We start from the raw sequence: 24272 nt of genomic DNA, 5'->3' as shown, positions 1-24272 counted from the left end.
CTTTTATATACGGTGGGTTGGTTTAAGATTGTTAGTGGACCAAGTAGGGGAAACATGTTTTTTCCTTCCATTTTTTAAAGTGGGGTCGCTGTTGGGACAACAAACCATATGTCTCTTGTGTGCATGAGGGGATATCCAGGCATCTCCGTCTGTAGCGGATGTCCAGGTATGCCCCTAGGATAACCTGCGTGTTTTTGCAAGGGACATCCTCAAGGGATTTCCTTGTTCTGTCCCTTGCAAATGGGGACTCCAAAAGTTTGTCCTTAGGCCTATACGTAGGGCTGTAGGTACGTGCCCCTCCCCCCTGGGATATATTTGTTAGGAACACTAAATAAAACCCAGTTGATGTACCCTCCTTTGTGAGAAACGGGGATGAACTACACTAGGATGCCTATGGAACGAAAAGATGGCAAGATTTTGACAATTAAAAGCAAAGTTTAAACTTGAAAGCAAAAATGTTAAAACAGATATCGGAGTGGTTATTTTACAATAATGTTAGCATCCAATACAAGATAGTTAATACTTATCACCAACTATATATTGCAGAAACTTGCCCCAATAGAAAACTTCATTGAATTATGAAATTTGTTAACAAAATGAGGAAGTTTATTAAAAGCATCATAACTATTTCCATTGACCACTTGATCCAAGAGTTCAGAGATCAATAAAGAGATAATAGTACTTGTGTTTAGAGGCACATATGATGGTCCAGTATAGAAGGGATTGCAATGCCCATCACACAGACAAGTACACCAACCTAGATACATCTTAACCTAGATCTCTCAAACACCATGATGGGTCAAATTCCTTAAGGTGAGATCCTTTCCTTATGTTTTTGCACTGTCAAAAAGGTTTGCATCTTAAAGGGATTTGAGTCGTGATTGCTCTTGGTTCTTGATAGATCCAAAGTTATTTGAGTTGTGATTGCTCTTGGTGCTTGATAGATCCAAAGTTAAGATGGATATATGCTAGTATAAACAAATTGAGTATTTTACCCCTGTTTTTAAAAGAGTATTTTGTGTTACTATGTTATACCTTAAAGCCAACTAACTGTCTTTTCATGCTTGATTATGTCTTATTTGTGATATGAATTGTGTAAAATATATCATATTTTAATAAAGTTATCTTATAACAAGGTCATATTAAAAATTATTTCTAGAAGGATGAAACAGATCATATTTGGACAAATCCATGCATAACAATTTAGCATTTTGGAGGGAAGTTAAATCCATGAGGTGGTGAGGGTGATGTAAAAGGATTACACTCAATCAAGATAAGAAACATAAGAGCTATAAATGTAAACGTGGATCTATACAAGGCATATGATAGGATGAGTTGGCTCTATACAAGGCCAATTCTTATACATTTAGGTTTTTGCCCTCTTTTTGTTGCCTAGGTGATGAACTATCAATTCTCTCTCTTTTGCAATCTCGATGAATGGTGTAGCTTCCCCCTTATTGAGGTCGGAAAGAGGGCTTAGGTAGGGGTGCCCATTACCACCTTCTTAGTTTCACAAGGTTTGAGTCAATCCTTAAAGGATGTTGTTGATAATGGTCGTTTCAAAGGAATAAGTGTTAGGTACGGGTGCCCATTACTGCCTTAGTTGCAAAACGTTTGGGTCAATCCTTAAAGGATGCTCTTGATAATGGTCATTTCAAAGGAATAAATGTTGGAAATTCTTGTTATGTCACACATATTCTCTTTGTTGATGACATACTCATTTCTTATGAAGCTTCTAGGAGAGTGGTTGAAAGCTTAAAGAAATCATTGATATATTTTGCATGGCCATAAGTATGAAGATAAATATATAACCAAATTGGAGATATCTTTCTTGGGTATTGCCGAGAGAGAAAAATCATTTTTATCCAATTGTTTCCCTACGATGTGGTTGAACTAGATGCTGGATTAAAATATTTAGGATTTATATCGGAAGCTAACTTTAACAAAAAAGAAGATTGGTAGTGGTTGATAGCAAAGGTGGAGAAAAAGATAAATAATTGGTGTAATCAATGGCTATCTAGAGGAGGTCGTCTGGTGTTGGTAAAAGTTCCACTATACTGAATATCACCTGCATGGATCCCCAAAGGAGTATTGGAAAAGATCAGGAAACTGTGCTATAGGTTCATTTGGTTAGGAGGTATAGGGGAAAAAGGAATGGTGCTAGCCTCTTGAAAAAAACTATCACTACCAAAAGTTAGGGAGGATGAGGGTCAAAGGACACCTTTCTATTTTCTAAAGCATTAGTTGCAAAGCATGTATGGTGATTAATTCAAGGTTCTAGGCTTTGGGCTCAAGTCATTAAGGACAAGTACATGGCTCTAGATATTGTGGAGGAATCAATAAAAAGTCTAGTAAAGAGAATCCAAAATAATTAAATTATTTGGAAAGTGATGATTTTAGCTTTTCCCGTAGTTGGAATTGGTTGGCATGGCATGTAGGGAAGGGAGACAAAGTTCAAATTGGATTAGATCCATGGATATGGAGTAGGGGCTTGCATAGGTTACCTTCATCAATATTTAAACTCTGTCTTAGACTTGGCATTGATTGAGGGTCAACTTGGACTTTGAATTTGGACTTGTATTAAGTTGGACCGATGTGATTTCAATGTCTTTGTTTACTAAAAAGATATAAAATATTTAAATTTAAATGAAAGAATTGTTGAAAATGTAGTGAGTGAAGGTCTTTTGGCTTGTGCCTTAGCTAGTGAAGACCTTGATTTGTCTTTCTCTAGCATGAGCGCGAGCTCATGAGTTAGATGCCAATTTGGATGAGTTGATTTCTAGTTTACTGGAATAATCATCAGGGTTGCATGCATAGTGTTGGAACTTTAGTTACGTGGAGTCGTCTTCAGTTTGACTACAAGACGAGGTTGTAGTTACAAGTTCAGTGAGAATGTGCTAGTCTTCAGTGTTGATTGGAGAGAGAATGAGTTAAGAACTTGAGTGCTGATTGGAGTGAGGACGAGTAGAACTCAGTTAACTCGCAATCAGAACTCAAACTTCTAAATTGAGCTAGGTCTATTTGCATGCTCAAATTGGGTCTATAAAGAGAAGGACGAAGGCATAGACTCATAACAAGTTTGTGAGATCATCTTTGATTGTGGAGTGCGTATTCTTGAGGAGTAAGTGTGCACAAATTTAGGAGGCTTGTGCACTAAAGAATAGGAGCATATTTGCACTCAAAAATAGGGGCCTCTTGTGCCCTAGGAAATAGGAGCCCTAGTGTGCAAGGAAATAGGGGCAAGAAGTGCGTAAGGAAATAGGAGCAGTGATGGGGGATTGCAAGGGGAAGTCTAGGTTATTCAACATGAGAACGAGGTGTTCTTAGAGACAGATTGCTAGTTGCAGGAAGCAACGTGAATTATAATAGATCTAGTTGCTCAAGAACACTCCCTTTTCCATGGGGATATTCTCACTTGTGTTTCTCAGTGTCCCATGTAAATGGATATGACTAGGAATGGTCCAACTAGAGTATCCTTGTATTGGGAGTGCGCCATAGGAACACATCCCCATCGAACCTTGGCTACATATTTGCTCTTGTTCAATTTTGAGTATAATAAGTGGTATTAGAGTTGGGTCCAATCATAAAACCATAAAACATACCTTGAATTTTGAAAATTGTGACCTCTGTTAAACATATTTGATTCAAGTGTTTTTTTTTCCTAGGATGAAAGTGCACCTCATAAGGGTTCTTTTGAGAAGCTATGTTTTTCATAGAATCAACACCTTCAGTAACCACTCATACAACCATATCAAAGATCATGATGTTAGTATTTTTACGTGGTCAAAACCCTCTAAGTGGGAAAGAGTCCACGACCCCAAACAACATGGCTACTTGAGGTAATTTTATTAATGCAAAAGAATTTTTTTTACGTAAGAGAGTTCTCACAATTGGTCATCAACCATGACCCTCCATGCTCTTTAAATAGGGATCATGGACCAATCAGGTTTCAAGCCACAGATCAACAACCATTAGTATTGAGGAGAATATGAGTTCTCAGATCACTCTTTGTCTAAAACACATCGTGATTGTCAGATTACAATGCAACTAATGCATACTAAAGAAACACACTTTTACACAATAGACACATTAGACCAAGTTGAGCTTAACTAACTCCACTGAGTCGAAATACCCTAACATTCCCTCATAAGAACAACGCGGGATAGGATTGAAGGATTTACAAAGGTGATACAATAGGAGAAAGGAGGAGGCATTAGAGCCTATCCCCTCTTATTGACGAGTTCTTGAACTCTTAACATACATCAAAGTTCAAAAAACTTTGCTTCTGTAAGAGACTTTGTGAAAATGTCTACAACTGAGAAATAACACTTCAATAACTCGATTGTGAATGAGCTTTTTGATGAAGTGCATTTGTAACTCAATGTGTTTGTTATGCTGATGCTGAATTGGATCTTTGGCAAACTTGATGGCAGTATGAAGAAAGAGTAATAACCTGCCGCTTCTTACAACCCCAAGTGACAGGTCTACAATCAAAATTGAAAACATGACTTGCAATAGACTTCCGGTCGTCAGGGTTGCTAGCCCAATCTGAATCAGTGAAACCAACCAACAAAGGAGACGACCCTGCACTATAATGTATCCCAAACTGAATTATACCATGGATACGTTGAAGTACCTTTTTTGTTGCTTTCCAGTTACTTTAATTGGGTATTTGCATATACTAGGCAACAAGACCAACAACAAAGGAAATATCAAGACAGGTATGATTCAAATATTAGAGGCTACCAACTAACTGGCAGTACAAGTCACATAAACTTTGGGTGTAGTACAGGTGACAACAAGTTTGACTCCAGATTTAAAGGGAGAAGGGGTTGGTTTACTATCTTCCATGTGAAAATGGTGAAGAGGGTAACATTCATACTTAGATTGGGAAAGTGAAATTCCTTCCTTGATTTGCAACTGTCTCATGGTTTGTCGAACTCGAACCTTGAGGTTCGAAATTCATCAAACCCCAAAAAATTTAAAATTTGATCAGGTTCGTTGAACCTCAAGTTGAACTTAAACGAATTTGTAGTGCTAATTCGAACCCCAACATGAATTTCAAGACGATTTGTTTCGAATTTTTTATGAGGGTCGAGGTAAAAAAGCACGAGGGTTTCGAGGTAAAAGTCTGCCACATGCACCTTCGCCACACCACACAATTTTACACTGTTGGCTTGCTGCTTCCTCTTTTCATTCTTTTGCTCTCAGAGCTTGAACCCTCTTGATTGTAAGTTTGCAATTGCTAGTGTGCCCTCCCTCACACGATCTCTAACTCTCAAGCCTTGTATCTTTACATGACTGCACAATAATGTAATTGGTTTGTTTGGAAGTGGAACCCTGCTCGACAGACCATGCAAGTGCCTTCTCTAGCTCGAGCAACAAGCCTTGAATGATGCATCTTAGAACTCTCTGCCTCATATTGCTAATTTGCTATGACTAAAATATTGGGCTCAAACTTGTTAATTAATGTCATTGTTGATTGGGCATTATTGCAATTAAGTTATTCATGTATGTTTATTTATTAGGATTCTCACTCATATATGTTTATTGATGTTGTAATGGCGAACCTCGCACAAACTTCATTAAAAGGTTCAATTTTGAATTGAACTTAATTGTTGTCGAACTTGAGTTCGAACCTGAAATGTGTGACATAGGTTTGCAATACTTCGAGGCCAAGGAAATAATGCAAATCACTGAAGTTTGTCATTTCAAACTTCTTCTTAAGGTTAATTTCACATGAGTTAAAAGTTTAGGGTCACTATTAATGTCGATAAGGTCATCAACATAAACAAGGATTATGAAATGACTTCCTCCTTTCTTGGTGTAGGCATTGGAGTTAGAATGGCATCTAAACAAGTTGGTGTCAAGAAAAAAGCTATCCATTTTTGCATAACAAGCTTGGGGAGCTTGTTTAAAACCATAGAGATATTCCTTAAGGCAGAAAACATGGATGGAGTTACTCTAAACATTGTCAAGAGGTTGTTTCATGTAGATTTCTTTGTATATCCCCATGCAAGAAGGTGAATTTAACATCCATTTGATGGGCCTCCTATCAATGTGAGGCAACAAGGGCTAGAACAGAGTGGTTGGAATTCATTTTTGCAACAGGGAAAAGGTTTCATTATAGTTAATTCCTTCAACTTGAGAGAATCTTTTAGTAACTAATTGGGCCTTATGTCTTTCAACACTTCCATTTGATGCATACTTAGTTCTATACACCCATTTACATCTGACAAGTTTTCTTTCTTTTAAAAGAGGGACAAGTTCCCATGTATCGTTTGCCATTAAGGAACAATATTCTTCATTAATTGCTATTTTCTAATTTGGATGGCTTAAAGCATTTTCAAATGTTTTTGGCTCATGAGTCTTTGAAACTTGAGCTAAAAGAGAGGAGGCTCACTCTAACTATGTGAATGATTATAACATTGGTCTGTAGGATCACCAATTGCTTCTTGTGTTGAACATACCCATCTAGGAAGTTGTGGTGTTGGTGCAAGTTCATGTTTGATGGGCTCATCTGGAGGAAGGTGAGAAGCTAGAGGTGGATTTACATCCTCATTGTAGGAGAAACCATAATAGGAACACAAGGTGGGAGTGGCACAAATGCTAAAGCTGGATCATAAGTCGAAGAGGGCACAACTATCGAATTAGTCTCATAGGGTAAGAGATTTTCATCAAATTTAACATATTTTCTAATGATTACTTCATTGGAGTAGGGTTGAAGAAGTCTATAACTTTTTACATCTTCATAATATCCAACGAAAATACACTTTTCACTTTTAGGATGTAAGGCTTTCCTCTTCTCATCAGGGGTGTAAGGCCATGCTATACTACCAAATACACAAAAGTGCCTTGTGTTTGGCTTAATGTAAGTCCATGCTTATTATGTTTTATATTTTTTAAAGCCTTTGTGGGAGTGTGATTTACTATGTAATTGTTACATTGATTGCTTTTGCCCAAAAATGAAGACTTAATCCTTTAGATTGAATCATTCAATTAGCCATTTCTTTTAATGTACGATTATTTCTTTCAAAACACCATTTTGTTGTGGTGTATATGGAACAATATATTGCATTTGAATGCTTATGGTGCTGTAAGTTGTGAATTTATTGTTAACATATTCACCTCTATTATTTGTTCTTAACTTTTGCAGTTGAGTGCAAATTATTTTTCTACAAGGGCCGCCGTGTAGGCCAACAACAAGTCAAAAACTTCACTCTTATGTTTTAAGAAGTAAATCCAAGAGCATTTTTAAAAGTCATCAATAAAAGTTAAAAAGTACTTCAACCTAGAGAAAGGAGAAGAAAGTGGACCACACAAATCACTATGAACAAGCTGCATAGGGGTTGAGGTGTGTTATGAGGCAGGTTTGTCAAAATTGTCACCAATAACACAATCAACGCAAACACCATCTCCACAAGAAACGAGATGAAGACTAATCACCATAATTTGATTACATAGTTGCTGTAATGAGTGATAGTTTAGGTGACCAAATAACTCATACCTAAGTTCACTTAAGTCATTGTTGTGAGCAATAAAAACTGAGGGAAAAGGTGATGACCCAAAGTTATTAAACTTGTACAACTTGGTAATATCATCGACAATTCCTATAGCAAGGACATGCTTAAGATCTTTGAAGTCCTTGATTACAACTTGGTGAGGTGAAAAGTCTATTGTTGTACCCTCACCTGAATGAGTGATCTGATATATTGATAGAAAGTTGTTGGAAAGACTTGGAACACATAATACATCATTGAAATGACCATTGTTTACTTGAACTATTATAAACCCTACAACACTTTGAAATCTATTATCACTAACAAATATTTGTTTGGTGTTACAATCATTAAGTGTAGAAAAAATGTCTTTATCCTTAGCCATATGATAAGTTGTTGTATGCACTAGAAGTAGAGGTTGTATTGAAAGAGAAACCATAAGCAAAAGGTGCATGTCCATGAGAAAAAGTGTTAGAAGAGGAATCAAGATTGATGTTGTGCTTTAGCCTTGTTCATTGCTGCTTCCAAGACATCCATCTTTTTAAAACATTTAGACTTCAGATGACTGCCTTTCCCATAATAATTGCAATGTTTCTCAGTCTTCTTGCTCTTTGATTTTGGTCCTTTGTCACCATTTGGAGTAGAAGTTGGCTAAGAGGGTTTAGGACTCTGGTTTTGCTTCTTGTTGCTATGATGTTGCTTTTTTGGATGCTTGTTTATTTTTTTGGGTCACTAGGGCCTTGTTAGATGTACTTATGGTGCTAATCACTCTAGTTTGCAAGAACTTGTCTTGCTTTCTAATCAGAGAGTCATAAAAAGATTCAAGAGAAGGATTTTGACATGCAACCCCTAGAGCTTCTCTAGCGGCATAAAATATAGATACAAAAATAGAATATGCATAACCAAGTATTTTGAATTTAGATAAATAATCTTTAATGTAGAAGTCATTAGGACTTAAAGTCATGATCTGATTTTCAAGCTGATGATATCTAATTGCATTAGATTCACCAAATATTTTTTCAACTTTTCCTAGGCTTCATTCACGTCGTTGATTCCTTGAATATAAAATCACAAATTAGGAGAAATGGACATTTCAATTAATCTACATACTTCGTCATTCTTATTATCCCTTTTGGCTTTTTTATTAGCATCAATGGGGGCCTTTTCTTTCCCTAAGGTAAGCCGATATAATCCTTTACTTCTTAGTACATCCTCTATGTGGGATTTCCATGAGAAGTAGTTGACACTGGCAAGCAAAAGTTCACTTAGAGTGGCCATATTAAAATATGCAGATAATATGGTTTCACAAGCTGAAATTGATTGTTTGGATGGAAAACTAACAAACAAATAGGCTGTTTAAAAAAAATGGCATTGAATACGAACTTTGAATGTGAAAGTTATGCCCTTTTACAAAAAAATATTAATTGTGACAAAGAGCCACGTGGTAGGTAGAAGTTGGCCCATGTGGTGATGGATGTTGTCGAGAAATAAAATATTATTTTTGTCTCATTAGCTTTGCCTATAAGTTTACCTTTACAGATGAATTACTTTATGAAGTGACCCACTTTTATAAAACAAGTGCAAGGAAGTTACTTTACAAATGAGAGTTGTATGCAAAATATAACCTAAAAAATATTAAAATTATTTTATAGTGTTTCACTTTTATAATACAAGTGAAATACACTTTCCAATGAAGTTATGAAATAACTTAAGTTTGCATGAACATTCCCCAAAAAGTAACTTAAAAAAAGATTTGAACTAAAGACTTTTTACTAGATAAAATAACTTTTAGTCAAGTGAGCTACTACAAAACACTAACAATAGTAGTGAAGTGAGATGGGAGAGCTATTGTTGTTGTTGTTGGTGTTAAAACTTAAAAATGTAGTGAAGTTAGCTAGCGAAGACTTCGACCTGTCTTTCTGTAGCATGCATGCGAGATCATGAGATAGACTTCAGTTGTGATGAGTTGATTTTCAGTTCACTGGAATGGTCATTAGGAGACTGTCTGTGTAGTGTTCAAGCTTTAGTGCATTAGAGTCTTCTTCAGTTAAACTATAGGATGAGTGGGATGAAACAAGTTCAATTAGGACGAGTTAAGACTTTAGAGACAAGTGAAGATGGGAAGTGTGAAGTCCTTAGTTAACTCGGTTCACAACTAGAGAAAATCAAGGAGCAACTCGAGCCAGTTAACAAAGAGCCAGTCTAGGTGTAACTGGTAAAAACAACTCATTGCACTAGTGTGAACAACCATTCGAACTTGGCTACTTGCATGCATTGAAAGTCTATTAAGGCAGAGAAGGACGAAGGCACAAAGATTTGATGATTCTTTGTTGATGGTATAACACATTGATTGAGGAGCGAAGATCAAGAATTTGAAAAGCAACCTGAGACTAGGCTTAGTTGGAAATGATTGTGTGAGGGCCGAGAGCAATTTCTCAAGGCAGAGAGTATTGATAGGCTAAGAACAATTTATGGCGCTGAGATTAGTGAGAAGAAAGTTGAGAGCTTTCTCAAAAGGCTATTTGTTGGCTACAGTAGCAGCGCACTAAATTGTGAAAGGTTTATTTGCGCAAAGAACAATCAATAAGAAGACCACAACAACGAAAGCAAGTTTTCCTATTTGGGTTTCTTGGGTAAAACATGAGTGTCAAATTTATGTGTGCATGTGTTTTTATTTAAAGTATTTTCTGCTGCATGTTGAATGTTAAGAAACTGTGTATCTTGGTGAAAGTTAAACTTGGTTTCAGTTTTCAGTTGCCTTGATTTTTTTAGTAAATTCATCTTAGTTGCAGCGTTTCAAGAAAATTAACATGGCATCAGAGCGAAGTTCTGTATAAAAGCCAACACCAAGATTGTTCAGTCAGTCGGCTTGTGTTGGAGTTTGAAGAGCAATATTTTGGATAATAATATTTTGGATAGAAGTATGTCGTTCCAAGGACTAAGGGAATCTTGTAGTTTAGAGGGAGCCTCTAATTTTTTCTCATGAAGGGAGCGAATGTTAGTGGTATTGGAAGATAATGGGGTGCTAGAATTTGCGAAGAACCCACAAATTGCACCTATAGATGGTCAACAGTTGATCTTGCATAACAAGAATGACACCAAGGCTAAGAGGACTATTCTTGAGGGGGTCAAAGACGACATTATCCCTCATCTCCATTGGAAGACGACAACAAATGATATGTTGATAGCCATCTTGGATTTGTATCAGGGATCTAGTGATGCTAGGAAGCTTGCCTTGAAGGACACGCTAAGAAATATCCAAATGAGCAAAGAGAGCTCATCATTACGTACCTTTCCAAGTTCATCTAGGTTCGGAATGACCTAGCTGGAGTGGGCGAGATTGTAGTAGACAAAGACCTTGTGAGTCTTGCACTATTGGGACTTCATAAGTCTTGGGAGAATTTCTGTGATATAGTCAATGGAAAAGAGAATATTCCCAATTGGGAAAGGCTGTGGGGAGATTGCGTCTAAGAAGAAATTCGAAGGGGGAGGAGAGTTAAAATTTCAGTGAAGGTAGAGGATGAAGAGAACTTTGCCTTAACAGGCAAAGGGAGCAAGGCCCAGGGCAAAAAGAGCCAAGGCAAGGCTGAGTCTAGTTAGAAGGGCGAGAAGAAGAAAAAAGATTTGAGCAAGATAAAATGCTTCTCTTGCCACCAGTTTGGGCACTATGCCACTAAGTTTGCTAATCGGAAGAAGGGGTCTAATAAGGACCATGTGGCAGCATCAACCGAGTTAGATGAGTTTACTTCTTATTTTGCCACCAGTTTGGGCACTATGCCACTAAGTTTCCTAACCGGAAGAAGGGGTCTAATAAGGACCATGTGGCAGCATCAACCGAGTTAGATGAGTTTACTTCTTATTTTGAGAAGGATTTCTCATTGATAGCTTGCATGGCAAGCTCAGTGGCCAACAACGTGTGGTATATTGATAGTGGAGCATCCTTTCACATGACCGAGAACAAGAGTTACTTCAGCCAATTGATAGAGAAGGATATGCAGTTTCATATAGAGATGGGAGATGATGGTAGGAATCTAGTGCAAGGCGTGGGTATAGTCAAGTTTGAGAGGGAGTCCAGAAAATCTCTCTACCTTCGACATGTCATCTATGTCGCAAGGTTGAAGAAGAACCTTGTTTCAGCCTCAACCTTGGAGAACAAGGGGTATGAGATTATCTTCAGTAGAGGGAAGGTCTTCATCAAGCATCTCAACTCCAGAGAAGTTACGCAGATTGGAGTCAGAATGAGGAACCTATAATGGCTATAGTTTGAGACCATTGCAACCTTGAGTAGCAAGGTAGGATGTGAGCATGGCAGAGATGTGGGGGAGCTTTGGCATTGATGCATGGGGCATTTGCATCATGGGGCGTTGAAGATCCTTCAACAGATAGCCACAAGGCTACCACAGTGCAAGATTGACCAACATGAAGTGTGAAAGGGCTGCACACTTGGAAAGTATGCAAAGTCATCTTTTTAAGGCCAAGATAACAGAGCTAAAGGGATTTTGGAGTCGATACATCGAGACGAATGTGGGCCCTTCACTTCTCCATCCCTCATGAGTTATAGGTACCATGTCACCTTCATAGACGATATATTCAAAAGACATGGATCTTCTTAATGAAGAAGGAGGAGGAGGTCTTCTCCAAGTTCATGGAGTTTAAGGCTTTGGTAGAAAACCAGACCGAGAAGAATATCAAAGCATTGAGGAGTGAAAATGGCGGGGAATATGTCTCCAATGCTTTTAGAGACATGTGTGCTAAGGAGGGCATTAGGAGAGAGGTTACAACACCCCAAAACCCTTAGTAGAATGGGGTGGCTAAGAGGAAAATCTGTTGAAATTTGGTACCGAAGGACAGGTGGTTCCCTTAGGCTTTGATCTTTGGCCTAGGGAAAAGTGTCCAAAAGAATTTAATTTTTCTCCTAAAGTGACTTTATAATTTTATAAAGTTAAATCTAATTTAAAAGTGACTTTAAGTGATAAAGTTACTAAGTCTAATTTTAAAGTAAATGAAAAATTAGAAAGGAAAAGTGACTTTGGAAATAAATGACTAAGTGGGTCTTTATTAAAGTGGGGTGAATTAAAAAAAATAGAAAGTGAGATTTAAATGAGCATTTAATCTCAACCATTGATCTAAATCTATTTCAGCCATTGCATTTAGAGATCACCCAAAAGTCACTTGGATCACCCAAAAGTCACTTGGAGTTATATTAAAGGAGGAAAATGAGGAAAAGGTCATTCATTCTTTCATGAGCAGATTGGGAGAAGGAGAGCAAGAGAGCAAGAGAGATTTCTGAGCAGGGAGGAGAAGGAGACAGCAGCTTGGCACACATTCCAAGGCAGCAGTTGAGCAGATTTGTATAGCTGATTCAGCACATAGTGAAAGGCAGATTTTTGCACAAAAATCGAGGAGCAGTTTGCTGATTTTTCTGCACACAAAACGGAGGCCGTACAACATTTATTGCGGTCCTGTTTGCTGTAATTTCCAGATTGCTGTGAGGCACGGGAAAGGAGATAAGTTGTAAATTTGCTCGCTGATTTTTTGCTGAATAATTGTCACTGTAAAAAGGCAATTTTCAGAAATAAAGAAGAGCTCTCAAACTGGTTTTCCCCAAGAGTTGTAGGGGGTTTTTCCAGGGTCAAGTTGACAAAAAATATCAGTGTTTTAATGGCTGTTTTTGATTGCTGATTTTTAATTCTGCAATTTCCAGCATTCTAAAAAATTTCCAGAATTTGTGTTTTCATCAATATTTATTTTTTCAATCTGTTAAATGTATGGTTATGGGAATGGGCATTTAACTACATGGGAGAAATAAGGAGAAACTGAAAACCGGGGTGGGAAAACAGAGATTTTTACATGGTATCAGAGCTTGAGTACTGAAGGGCAGTTTGGGACAGCAAAAGGAAAAATTACAGTTGCTGATTTTTCACTCAGAAAATTCCAGCAAGCTGATTTTTTCATAAACAACAGTTTTATCTTTACTACAGCAGTGCTATTTTTCAGTTTTAGGACAGCAGGATGTCATTGGGATTGAGGGTGGAGGATAGGCTGGATGGGCATATAAATTACAACGTTTGGAAGGAGAGAATGCAGAGTATCTTTGAGGAGGCAGAAGTCTGGGATATCATGGTGCATACCGCACAGAACCCTGTTGTTGTGCCCACTGATGTTACTCAGTTGGCTGAGTATAAAAAGAAGAACAATAAGGGTAAGAGGCTGATTCTAGACGGAATCAAAGACCATTGCATTCCTCATGTGAGAGGAAAGAGCAATGCCCATGAGATGTGGACAGCATTGTCCAATCTCTACCAAAGTACCAATGAGAAACGGAAGATGGTCCTGAAAGAGAAGTTGAAGAACATTAAGATGGGGAATGATAGTGCAGCTGGATATCTCACAAAGATTACCAATGTGAGAGATGAGTTGGCAGCGATTGGAGAGGCCATTCCATCCACTGAGTTGGTGCGTATTGCAGTGAATGGCCTCCCCCGTTCATGGTTGAACTTTGCTGATGGGGTTTGTGCACGTGAGACCCTTCCCACATGGGAGAGGTTTTGGGATGATTGTATTCAGACAGAGATCAGGAAAGGACAGCTTGGGGCAGCCAAGCCAGTTGAGCAGGATGAGGACGTAGCACTGGTGGCAGGAGGCAAGAAAGGCAAAGGGAAGAAGCAGGCTTCCACAAGCAGTGGTGGGGGCAAAGGTAAAGGTAAACAGGGGAACACACAGAAGGACTTCCAAGGTGAAGTGTTGGAATTGTCAAAAGATGGGACACTATGCAGTTGTGTGTCCGGAGAAGAAGAAGAAGAAGGGGAAGAACCAGGACGTGGCAGCTTCAGCAGAGATTGAGGACTTTGCAGGTCGTTTTGACCGGGAGTTTGCGTTCACTACGTGTGAGTCCTCTAGTGCAGGATCACCTGCCACACAGGTTCAGAGGGAGCATGCTTTTCCCTCGATTAGCGGAGCATCTTCAGGTATCTGGTATGTGGACAGTGGGGCTTCACGTCATATGACAGGAGTCCGTGAGTACTTCTCAGAGCTTTCAGAGAGTGGCACTGATATTGAGGTAGTACTCGGTGATGACAGAGTTGTTAGAGCAGTCGGGGTGGGGACAGTGACATTTCAGAGGGAGTCCAAACCTCCCTTGAAGGTGTCAGAGGTTCTTTATGTGCCAGGGATGAGGAAGAACCTCATATCCGTCTCAGCTTTGGAGGACAAAGGATATGAGGTACTGTTCAGGGGAGGACAGGTGTTGATGTATCCCAGGGGCACTCCAGCTCATTCAGCTAGAGTGATAGGTGTACGCCATGCAAAGGTGTACAAGTTTGCATTCCAACCCCTTTTGGCATTGAGCAGTAGTACCGACAGCAAAGCTAGCAGTTCTGAGCTGTGTGAGATTTGGCACCGTAGGATGGGACATATGTATCATGGAGCCTTGAGGACATTGCGGGAGATCACTACAGGTGTGCCAGATTTCAGTACTGATCACTTTGATACTTGCAGAGGTTGTGCGATGGGCAAGTTTGCCAAATCCCCTTTTCCCAGCAGTGACAGCAGAGCGACGGGGATACTTGATTTGATTCATTCCGATTTGAGCGGTCGGATGTCTCATGTTTCCTTGAGTGGATATGAGTACTATGTGTTATTCATTGATGATCACTCCAGGAGGACCTGGATCTATTTTTTGAAGACCAAGAGTGAGGTCTTCAAGCGGTTTCAGGAGTTCAGAGCTCTTGTGGAGACTCAGACAGGTCGAAAGATCAAGTCCTTGAGGTCGGACAATGGAGGAGAGTACACCCTTGGAGAGTTTGTTGACTATTGTGCGGAGGCAGGCATTAGGAGGGAGTTCACTGTTCCTTACAACCCCCAGCAGAACGGAGTTGCAGAGAGGAAGAACAGATCCATCATAGGGGCTGCCAAAGCCATGTTACATGATCAGGAGTTGCCATTGTTCTTGTGGGCAGAAGCCTGCAACACAGCTGTTTACTTGCAGAACAGGAGTCCGCATCGTGCCTTGGGGCACATGACTCCGGAGGAGGCTTTCTCTGGGAAGAAGCCTGATATTGGTCATCTTCATATCTTTGGATGCATAACATACTCCTATATACCCAAGGAGAAGAGGACCAAACTAGAGCCCACTGCATAGAAGGGTATCTTTGTGGGCTACAATGAGACTTCAAAGGCCTTTCGGATTTACATTCCTGCACAGAGGAGAGTTGTTGTCAGACGGGATGTGAAGTTCGAGGAGGACAGGGCCTTTAGGAGGTCACAGGAGTTAGAGTATCTGGATTAGCCAGACCCTCAGCAGCAGTTGAGTCAGTCACAGGGATCCAGTGGGCAGGGATCAGGAGGATCCGGAGGTACATCCATGAGGATGTCAGGTCCATCAGTGAGCAGTGGCTCGCCGAGCCAGAGGGGTGGTGCTCCACGCAGCATGCAGAGCAGTTCACAGAGCAGTTCACTAGGGAGTCCACTGATGGACAGTTCACACGGTACCTCAACTTCTATAGGTTCAGGTGCAGGCAGGAGGACAACAGACAGACAGTCAGGAGTTCAGGCTACTGATGATGATGAGGAGGAGGAGTTTCATTCTCCGGTGGGAGAAGTGCGCTCAGGGAAGAGGAAGCCCAAGTGGCTTCAGGACACCTTGAGAGATGCCACATCTGTTGCTGAGCTGAAGAGGCCGGTCAGAGAGAGTAGACCACCTGAGAGGTTTTGTAGTTATATGGCGATGGTTACCAGCATCCTTGACTCTGAGCCTTCTAGCTATGAGGAGGCAGCTAGCCAGCAGGTCTGGAGAGAGGCCATGCAGGAGGAGTATTCTTCTATCATGAAGAATGATGTTTGGGAGGTGGTGCCGAGGCCTGAGGGCAAATCCGTGGTTACTTCCAAATGGCTTTACAAGGTAAAGCATGCTGCAGATGGCAGCATTGAGAAATTCAAAGCGAGGTTTGTGGCTAGAGGGTTCTCCCAGGTAGAGGGAGTTGATTATGAGGAGACCTTCGCTCCCGTGGCTCGATATACTTCGATCCGCTCCATTATATCGATAGCAGCAGAGATGGGTTGGAAGATCCACCAGATGGATGTGAAGACCGCATTTCTCAATGGCTTCATACAGGAGGAGGTGTACATTGAGCAGCCACAGGGCTTTGAGGTGCATGGGAAGGAGTCCCATGTGTGCAGATTGAAGAAGGCCCTTTATGGCCTGAAGCAAGCTCCCAGAGCTTGGTACTCCAGGATAGATGCATACTTGCAGGGGATGGGTTTCACAAAGAGTGAGGCAGATCCGAACCTTTACTTTATTGTGATTGGTGAGGAACCTCTCATTCTGGTGCTGTATGTGGATGACTTGATCATTACAGGTGCAGAGAGACTCATAGGGCACTGCAAGAGAGATCTTGCGGCGGAGTTTGAGATGAAGGACATCGGCTTGATGCATTACTTTTTGGGTTTGGAGGTGTGGCAGGAGGAGGGGCATTTCTTCCTGGGGCAGGGGAAGTATATTGTGGACATCCTTAGCAGATTCCACATGGAGGATTGTAGACCCATGTCGACACCGATGATCACCAACTGGAAGAAGCTTCATGCTTCGGATTCCGAGTTGGTGGATCCCACATTGTACAGGCAGCTGATTGGTTCCTTGATGTATTTGGTCAACACTAGACCAGATATCTGTTTTGCAGTCAACACGATGAGTCAGTTTATGTGTGAGCCTAGGAAGGTTCACTGGGTGGCTGCAAAACACATTTTGCGGTACTTGCAGGGGACAATGGATTATGGTCTGGACTACAGGCAGGGAGATGGAGTGAGATTGGCAGGATACACTGATTCTGATTGGGCAGGTTGTGCTTCTGATAGGAAGAGCACTTCAGGGTGTTGTTTTGGGTTGGGTTCAGCAGTAGTGTCATGGTTCAGCCGGAAGCAGCAGTCAGTAGCACTGAGTTCAGCGGAAGCAGAGTATATGGCAGCCAGTCTAGCTAGTTGTGAGGCCATCTGGCTTCGCAAGATGTTGTTTGGCTTATTTGGTCAGCCGTTGAGACCTTCAGTGATTTACTGTGATAATCAGAGTTGCATTAAACTCACGGAGAATCCAGTATTTCATGACAGGTCAAAGCATATCGGGATCAGATATCATTTCATCAGAGACTATGTTCAGAAGGGAGTTGTGAAACTTGAGTATATTTCCACTGATGAGCAGGTTGCAGATATTCTTACCAAAGCCTTACCACGGGGCAAGCATGTCTACTTCAGAGACAAGATGGGTGTGGTGAGGAACACCTTCCTCGGTAAGAGGGAGTGTTGAAATTTGGTACCGGAGGACAGGTGGTTCCCTTAGGCTTTGATCTTTGGCCTAGGGAAAAGTGTCCAAAAGAATTTAATTTTTCTCCTAAAGTGACTTTATAATTTTATAAAGTTAAATCTAATTTAAAAGTGACTTTAAGTGATAAAGTTACTAAGTCTAATTTTAAAGTAAATGAAAAACTAGAAAGGAAAAGTGACTTTGGAAATAAATGACTAAGTGGGTCTTTATTAAAGTGGGGTGAATTAAAAAAAATAGAAAGTGAGATTTAAATGAGCATTTAATCTCAACCATTGATCTAAATCTATTTCAGCCATTGGATTTAGAGATCACCCAAAAGTCACTTGGATCACCCAAAAGTCACTTGGAGTTATATTAAAAGAGGAAAAGGAGGAAAAGGTCATTCATTCTTTCATGAGCAGATTGGGAGAAGGAGAGCAAAAGAGCAAGAGAGATTTCTGAGCAGGGAGGAGAAGGAGACAGCAGCTTGGCACACATTCCAAGGCAGCAGTTGAGCAGATTTGTACAGCTGACTTTACACATAGTGAAAGGCAGATTTTTGCACAAAAATCGAGGAGCAGTTTGCTGATTTTTCTGCACACAAAACGGAGGCCTTACAGCATTTATTGCTGTCTTGTTTGCTGTAATTTCCAGATTGCTGCGAGGCACGGGAAAGGAGATAAGTTGTAAATTTGCGTGCTGATTTTTTGCTGACTAATTGTCACTGTAAAAAGGCAATTTTCAGAAATAAAGAAGAGCTCTCAAACTGGTTTTCCCCAAGAGTTGTAGGGGGTTTTTCCAGGGTCAAGTTGACAAAAAATATCAGTGTTTTAATGTGTTTTAATGGCTGTTTTTGATCGCTGATTTTTAATTCTGCAATTTCCAGCATTCTAAAAATTTTCCAGAATTTGTGTTTCCAGCAATATTTATTTTTTTCAGTCTGTTAAATGTATGGTTATGGGAATGGGCATTTAACTACATGGGAGAAATAAGGAGAAACTGAAAACCGGGGTGGGAAAACAGAGATTTTTACAAAATCTGCATCATAGTTGGAGTGGCCAAGGCCATGTTGCATGACCATGGTCTGCCCTTGTTCTTGTGGGCAGAGGCATGCAATGTTGTAATGTTTTTGCAGAACAAGAATCCACATAGGGTGCTTGGATGAGTTACACCGGAGTAGGCTTTCATAGGCAAGAAGCCTGTTGTTTCTCACTTCCACATCTTCGGGACAAGAGTTTACTGCCATGTGCCCAAAGAGAGTAGGAAGACGCTGGAACCCACGACAGGGAGTTTTCGTGGGTTACTGTGAGACACCTCAAGCATATAAGGTGTACTTACCTTCACTCAGGAAGACAATTATCAGGCAAGACGTGCGGTTTGAGGAGGACAGAGCTCTGAGGGAGTCTTTGGAGTGAGAGCAGGTTGGAGTGTCTGAGAAGCTTCTCGCTCCGAAGCAGGAGCCTTAACCAGTACCACAGATTGAGTCTCAGCCTAGTGCCAAGCAGGTCGTACAATAGGATGACAAGGACTTATTGCAAGATGAGGAGGAGAGATTAGGATGAATGCAGACAACCACTCAGTCAGTGACTCCAAACATAGGGAGGAAGAGTGCCAAGTGGGCTGAGAGGTTGATTCAAGAGGCTCAGGAGTGAGTTGAGACTCCTAGCTCTACATTTAGGTAGAGAAAGCAACCACAGAGGTACACCGGGTACATGGCATTGATGACTGAGTTGTTAGAGTCAGAGCCTTCTTGTTACGAGGAGGTAGCCTCTCAGTAGGTTTGGCGGGATGCGATATGGAGGAGTGTTCCTCCACCATGAAGAACGATGTCTGGGAGATTGTGCCACGTCTAGAGGGCAAATTAGTGGAGGCTCACGTTGGGTGTAAGCTCACGTTGGGTGTACAAGGTGAAGCATGGAGCAGAAGGGAGTGTGGAGAAGTACAAGGCCAGGTTTTTGGCCAAGGGCTTCTCGTAGAGTGAGGGCATTGATTATGATGAGATGTTTATCCTAGTGGCTCGTGATTCATCCATCAAGACGGTTCTGACACTTGTAGCATAGATGGGGTGGAAGATCCACCAGATGGATGCGAAGACAACTTTCCTCAATGGAGTGGTGAGGAAGAGATTTATATGGAGCAACCAGAGGGGTTTGAGACTTTTAGTAGAGATACTCATGTCTACTTGTTGAAGAGAGCTCTTTACGAGCTCAAGCAGGCACCGAGAGCATGGTACACTCGCATTGACAACTACCTTCAGGGATTGGGCTTCACTAAGAGTGAGGCAGATGCCAACCTGTAATATATCGCTGTTGTAGGGCTTCTGCGCATTCTAGTGCTCTATGTTGACGATCTTATCTAGACTGGAGCAGACCACTTGATTTAGGACTGTAAGGAAGATCTTGCAAGAGAGTTTGAGATGAAGGACATAGGGCTTATGCACTGTTTCCTTGGGCTGGAGGTATGGCAATGTGATGGAGAAATCCTTTGGGAGCAGGAGAAGTACACTATAGAGATCCTAAGGAGGTTTCATATGCAAGATTGCAAGCTCATGACCACGCCTCTAGTCATAAACTAGAGGAAGGTGAACACTAGTATATGACTACTAGCTTGGCAACATGTGAAGCCATTTTTGACGAGGAAGTTGCTTCTAGGTCTTTTCAGGCAGGTGTTGGAGCCCACAATGATTCAATGTGACAATCAAAGTTGCATTAAGCTCTTTGAGAATCCAATGTTTCATGACTGCTCCAAGTGCATTGAGGCCAGGTACCATCATCTTAGGGACTATGTGGAGAAAGGGATAATAAAGCTACTGTACACTCCCACAGATGAGTGGGTTGCAGATATATTGATGAAGGCCTTAGTCAAAGGCAAGTTCATGTTTTTCAGAGATAAGTTGGGAGATGTATAGAATCCCTTCCTCGCTAAGAGGGAGTGTTGAAAATGTAGCAAAGTAAGGTCTTCTAGCTTTTGCCTTGGCCAATGAAGACTTCAATTTGTCTTACTCTAGCATGCATGCAAGATCATGATATATACTTCAGTTGTGATGAATTGATTTATAGTTCATAGGAATGGTCATCAATAGACTTCATGCTTAGTGTTGGAGCCTCAGTGCATTGGAGTCTTCTTCAGTTAACTACAAGATAAGTGGAACAAGACAAGTCTAGTTAGGACAAGTTAAGACTTCGGAGACAAGTGAAGATGTGATGAATTGAGTCCTCAATTAACTCGGTTCACAACTAGAGAAAATCAAGGAGCAACTCGAGCCAATTAATTGAGAGTTGGTCTAGGTGTAACTGGGACTTGCTCTAGTTACTTGGCAAAAGTAACTCGTTGCACTAGTGTGACAACCATTCAAACTTGGCCTTTGGCCTTTTGCATGAATCAAAAGTCTATTAAGGAAGAGAAGGATGAAGGCACAAAGATTTGATGATTCTTTGTTGATGGTATAACCCATTGATTGAGGAGCGAAGTTCAAAAATTCAAAGAGCAAGACGAGACTAGGTTTAGCAAGAAACGATTGTGTGAGGGATGAGATCAAGAGGAAGGGCCAAAAGTAGTGACAGTCTGAGTACAATTTGTGGAGCTGAGATTAGTGAGAAGGAAGCTGAGAGCTTTCTTGGAGGCTATTTGCTGGTGCAGTAGCAGCACATTGAATTGTAAAATATTTATTTGCTTAAAGAACAACCAACAAGATGACCACAACAACAAAAACAAGTTTTAGCATTTGGGTTTCTTGGGTTACACAGGTGTCAAATTTATGAGTGCATGTGCTTTTATTTCAAATATTTTCTGCTACATGTTGAATGTAGCATAAACTCTATTAATTTTAGATAATAGTGATATGTTCTATGCTTAGCACAATTTAGTTCAATGTTCCTTTAGCAGCCCAATAACAATATCCAATTATTTCCAATAGTAATCACATTAACCATTAATCACATTGACAGTAAATGTAGATAGAACATAAAAACAAATGTGGAAGATAAGCCAAGATAAGAGGACACCAAATTTGGCAGATGCCAGGGAAAAACCCCAATGTGGGGAAAACCCTTTGATCAAATCTTCTTATTATTATTCAATAGTTCAGCATAGAGAGAGAGAGTACAAAAGTCAAATAGACTAGCCCAATACAAAGTCAAATCAGCCCTGTCAAATTTTGCAGTCAACTGTAGTCAAACTTCAACCCTAACCAGAAAGTCAACTTTAGTCAAAACAATAGTAAAACACCTCCTTTGAAGCTCAAAGGCAGTCCAATTCAGCCTCCAACAATGGTCAAAGTCAACCCAAAACAATCACAAAAACTTTGGTCAAACTTGGTCAACCTGCGGTCAAACATGCCTGCGATTAACGTAGGTCAAACAACTCCAAAATCCTCAATTTTTGTGCCAGTCAATGTGGCCTAAAGAAACCGAAATTTTGCCCTCAAACCTGCAGTGAAAATAACCTCAGTTAACGCTGGTCAAACAGTCTGAAATTCTACTATTTCAGTTTTGTGATTTAGCCCAGAAATTCTGTTCGCCTACCCGCACTTGAGAGAGAGAGAGAGAAGCTGCCCAAGTTGTACGAATCAATCTGATGAAGAGATATAGAAGAATGTGTGAGTGATGGATGTCCAAATGAGGTGTGAGGTCTCTTCTATTTATACACTTCATTGTGGGTGAAGATTCACATCCATTGTGCTTCTTGAGCCTACATTAAGCTGAGGCTGACCTGAACGATTTGCACATGTGTGGTCATAAATCCAAAATCACACTTCTATTTGTTCGAATGAGATGATCTTTATATCAATCTTGGACCTCTTGAAAAGAGGAATCCAATGCAATCATCATCTCCATCAAATGAGCTGTCCCAAGGTGGAATTTGGCCCTAGTTGCCAATTTTAACACTCCCTCTCAACTAGGGAGAATTCCACCTGCTAATCCATCTGTCATCATCATGCCATCTTGTCGTCATGTACCATCTCTGTCATCTCTGCTCTGCTCTGCTGAACCATGAAGTAATAATGAAGAAGAATTGATTGAGAGTGAGTCACAAGACCTTACCACTCTCCACTAACAAAAGTCAGTCCAGAGGTAGAACCTCAAATGATCTCAGATCAAGTTGTTGAACATCATGCATCCTAGTCATAGGGATTTCAATAGTACACGATGCGTTCATCGGTAGTGCTATGGTGCCTAACCACTTTTCCCAACTCATTGGCTAGATGAGAGGTACTTCCCAGGAGTCCCAGACTCAATGGGTAGGATATATGCTAGGGCATTGGTAGGAGAAGGTGAACCACTCATCCTGCTCATATGCCATAGGAGAAGGTGAACCACTCATCCTATGCATATGCCAATCGTAGGGGAAGGTGAACCACTCACCCTACACACATGTCAACCATCATGGGGTATCACACGGGAAGGTGAACCACTCACCCTGTACATAATGCACTAGGGGAAGGTGAACCACTCACTCTGTACATAACACACCACTAGGGGAATGTGAACCACTCACCCTATGGTCGCTCATAGCTCCAAGAAGTACCCCAAGCCCCTAGGAGTTCCCAGAGCTCAATGTCCAACTCATGCAGGACCCTCATTGGAGGGTCTTTCCATGACTCCAAGTCTCCCTCGGAAGGTTAAGATTTTGGCCTTCCCTAAAGGCTTCATGAGGATATCTGCGACTTGCTCATCAATTTTGATTTGATGGAGCCTTATTTCTCCCCGTTGTACTTGGAGTGGTCGTGGAACACGAGATTCTCTGAAAGGTGAATCCCACTTTGGTTGTCGCAAAAGATCACAATGGTATCCAACACGTGCTCAAATAGCTTACTGAAGAGCTTCCGCAACCAAATAGCTTCACAATAGGCCATGCTAGCAACAATGTATTCGGCCTCGACGATGCTTAGTGCAACCGATTTCTGCTTCCTACTCATCCAAGAAATTGAAGCAAAGCCCAATGAGAAGCAACATCTAGACATGCTCTTACATTCCATCACACTCTCGACCCAGTCAACATCAGTATATCCATGTAGCCTCAAATTCCCGGCAGTGTATCTCAAACCATAATTGATTGTGCCACGAAGATATTTCAGGAGATTCTTGGCAACAATCCAATGTATGTGATGAGGCTCGACCATAAATTGACTCAATGTATTCACAACAAAGCATATGTCCGGACGGGAGTTTACCAAGAACATCAGGGCCCCCATAAGTTGTCGATACTTGGAAGGGTTTGCCAATTTGGGCCCAGCAACACTTCCACATAGCTTCTTGAAGTTGAGTTACATCGGAGTAGACATAGACTTGCATTCCACCATCCCACATCTCTCGAGTAGCTTCATAATGTATTTTCCTTGAGAAAGGAAAATCTCACCTGGCTTTTGCCAGACCTCCAAGCCTAGGAAGTAGTGCATCAAACCTAGGTCCTTCATCTCGAATTTGGAAGCCAACTCCCTCTTGCATTGATAAATGAGAGGGTCTGCACTTGTCAGAAAA

At 40.8% G+C, this 24272-nt stretch overlaps 1 protein-coding gene across 1 annotated transcript in view; it reads left to right on the top strand.

Annotated features, from left to right (window-relative positions):
• The window catches only part of LOC149179542 (elongator complex protein 1-like), a 62529-nt gene that overhangs the window by 891 nt on the left and 37366 nt on the right, over positions 1-24272 (top strand).

The sequence above is a fragment of the Pinus tabuliformis genome, chromosome 3_2 (assembly GCF_031772625.1).
Source record: "Pinus tabuliformis cultivar Carrire ecotype Pingquan chromosome 3_2, CPIR1, whole genome shotgun sequence".
In the NCBI taxonomy this organism is placed as follows: domain Eukaryota; kingdom Viridiplantae; phylum Streptophyta; class Pinopsida; order Pinales; family Pinaceae; genus Pinus; species Pinus tabuliformis.
This window is presented reverse-complemented; position numbering and strand designations above follow the sequence as displayed.